This window comes from Sciurus carolinensis, chromosome 8 (genome assembly GCF_902686445.1).
Source record: "Sciurus carolinensis chromosome 8, mSciCar1.2, whole genome shotgun sequence".
NCBI lineage: Eukaryota > Metazoa > Chordata > Mammalia > Rodentia > Sciuridae > Sciurus > Sciurus carolinensis.
Genome location: NC_062220.1, coordinates 52,536,512 through 52,540,024, shown reverse-complemented (window position 1 = coordinate 52,540,024; position 3,513 = coordinate 52,536,512).

Below are 3,513 nucleotides of genomic sequence, written 5' to 3'. Positions count from 1 at the left end.
ATGGTACCAGAAGATCTCAGAAATGACTATCTCACAAATTAACAAGTGAATTACAAGTCCAACAAGGAACACTTGGAATGTAGCCTGGTAATCACCTCTTTAAAAGCCCCCTGTTCCTGCCGATGGGCAGAATCATAACCTTTGGGATGGGAGTCCCCATGTTCCTCTTTGCTAGCAAACCAATAAAGCTTCTTTTTTCTCAACACTGTGTCCTTGTTATTGAATTGACTTGGGGACAAGGATCAAGCTTTCAGTAACATTCAAGTGAGCACTGTCATGTCTATGATCTGTGATGAACTTTAATGACGGATGTCCAGATTATATGACGACTTCATTATTTCCATACAAAACTTGGAGTATTTGCCTTTCTAAATTATTCTATTGCTTTGCGTGTGTGTGTGTGTGTGTGTGTGTGTGTGTGCGTGTTTTAATTTCATTTTTTTCAGGTAGTGAGGTATGTCCAAGACCAATTTAACACTGTCTTCACCTTGACTAATCCTGCCTCAAGGTAGGCTTCCTAGCCTCTCTTTTCTTCCAGCATTTACTTTAATAAACGTATATTGATAAACTTATACTTTGACCCTTTTAGATTTATATAAATCTTTTTAAAATCCTTTTGCTGGTTTAAAACTCCATCACTCAAAGACTGGGAGTCATCCCTTTGAAATGTAATCTTCAAAGAAGAAAGCACCCTTATCTGCCACTTTTACTGAAAGGTGGGGTCTAACTTCACTGGAAGTCTTGCCCTATGTTTTAAAACCAATTCCTGTCAGGAAGATCCAAGTTCACTTTTCCCTTGAGACAAACCAAATTAGCAACACAGAAGAGTTCTGATACTCCGTTCCCCCAAACTCTTAAAAATCCTACTGAATTTTATTTTAGTACCTGGATTTCAATGTAAGTTATAACTTCTCCCATTTATAGCAATGATCTTGAATCAAGTCTCTTGGCCGGTTGAACTTTCTCTAGAAAAATTTTTGCTTTGACCATGAAATTTACAAGTAGGAAGATGCAAGGATTTTAAGTGGGCATTTCAAGAAATTTTGACAAGTCTGTGTGTGCAATCTCTATCCCTATCTAAGATGGAATGTTCACATCATTCAAGGAAGTTCCTGTGTTCTTCTTCCAGTCAACTCTGCCTTCATAAAAACAATTGCTAATTTTATTTCCGTGATTATGGATTAATTCCACTTATTCCAGAAATACACATACATGGATTTATTGTGTGTGTGTGTGTGTGTGTGTGTGCTTATTTGCATCTTGGTTGCTTTTGTCAACATGATTTTTTTGAGCTGTATCCATGCTCTTATTCACATAGCTAGTTCATTCTTTTCTCAGTACTAAGTAGCATGCCATCTTGTGATGATCTCTTCGTTGATGCATAGCTGTCCTGTTTTCAATTTGGTATTATTATGCACAAGGCTACTATGATCATTTCAGTGTAGGGCTTTTTTTACTTTTTTTTAATTAGTTTTTAATTTGTTTTTAAATTTTGATTCATTATACACAAATGGGGTACATCATTTCATTTCTATGGTTGTACACGATGTAGATTCATACCATTTGTGTAATCATACATGTACATAGGGTAATGATGTCTGTCTCATTCCACCATTTTTCATACCCCCTCCCTTGCATTTACTTCTACATAATCTAAAGTTCCCTCATTCCTCTCTCCCTCCCCACCCCCCACCACCATTATATATCATACTCCACTTATCAGGGAAAACATTTGGCCTTTGGTTTTTTGGGCTTGGCTTATTTCACTTAGCATGATATTCTTCAATTCCATCCATTTATTTGCAAATGCCATAATATTCTTCTTCTTCATGGTTGAATAGTATTCCATTGTGTATATATACCAGAGTTTCTTTATCCATTCATCTGTTGAAGGGCATCTAGGTTGGTTCCACAATCTAGCTATTGTGAACTGAGCTGCTATAAATATTGATGTGGCCGTGTTATTGTAGTTTGCTGATTTTAAGTCCTTTGGGTATAAACTGAGGAGTGGGATAACTGGGTCAAAAGGTGGGTCCATTCCAAGTTTTCTTAGGATTCTCCATACTGCTTTCCAGAGTGGCTGCACCAATTTGCAACTCCACCGACAATGTACAAAAGTGCCTTTTTCTCCACATCCACACCAACATCTATTATTGTTTGTGCTCTTGATAAAAGCCATTCTAATTGGAATAAGATTAAATCTTAGAGTTGTTTTAATTTGCATTTCTCTAATTACTAGAGATGTTGAACACTTTTCCAAATTCATTCTATGAGTCTAGTATCACTCTGATACCAAAACCAAAGACACATCAAGGAAAGAAAACTTTAGAACAATATCCCTGATGAACATAGATGCACAACTCCTTAACAAAATACTGGCAAATCCCATACAAAAATATATTAAAAAGATAGTGCACCATGATCAACTGGGGTTTATCCCAGGGATGCAAGGTTGGTTCAACATCTGGAAATCAATAAATGTAATTCATCACATCAATAGACTTAAAGTTAAGAATCACATGATTATTTCAATAGATGCTGAGAAAGCATTTCATAAAATACAGCACCACTTCATGCTTAAAACACTAGAAAAAATAGGAATAGTATGAACATACCTCAACATTGTAAAGGCAATCTATGCTAAGCCCATAGCCAACATTATTCTTATTGGAGAAAAACTGAAAGCATTCCCTCTAAAAACTGGAATAAGACAGGGATGCCCTCTTTCACCACTTCTATTCAACATTGCCCTTCAAGCACTTGCCAGAGCAATTAGACAAACCAAAGAATTTAAAGGGATACAAATAGGAAAAAGAAGAACTAAAGCTGTCACTATTTGCTGATGACATGATCCTATATTTAGAAGATCCAAAAAACTCCACTAGAAAACTTCTAAAACTAATAAATGAATTCAGCAAAGTAACAGGATATAAAATCAATACGTGTAAATCTAATGCATTTCTATTCGTAAGTGATGAATCCTCTGAAAGAGAAATTAAGAAAACCACTCTGTCAGGGTCTTAAGCTCCCTTGCTCTTCTCGACCAACGGCAAGGGAAGGGAGCACTCCCCAACAAGGCCAGACAGGGATAGGTAGGGCCCACTGACCGACCCGCACCCAGCCCTCCGGGTGGAGGACAATCAGACGGGTCAGAGAGACCAGTCACAATAGGAACTTGTTTATTGAGGAAGTCACACAGCTTTTATGTAGGGTGGAGGCTAGGCGGGAATCAATCAGTTTAAAGGTCAGCAAGGCATGGGGGGTTCACACAGGTGAGAGTCCCATAGGACTACATGGCAAGCACGAGCTGATCATGTTCGCAGAACTGTTGTTAACCAATCCCTGACGGTGGTCAGATTTATCATCATTATCTTTTGAAACCGCCTTTGAGGCCTTGAACTTGCTCACCTGCCAGGAAGTAAGGAGTCAGCATGAGTTAGTTAATGTGTCATTAGTACCAACACCGCTCCATTCACAGTAGCCGCAAAAAATAAAATAAAATAAAATACTTGG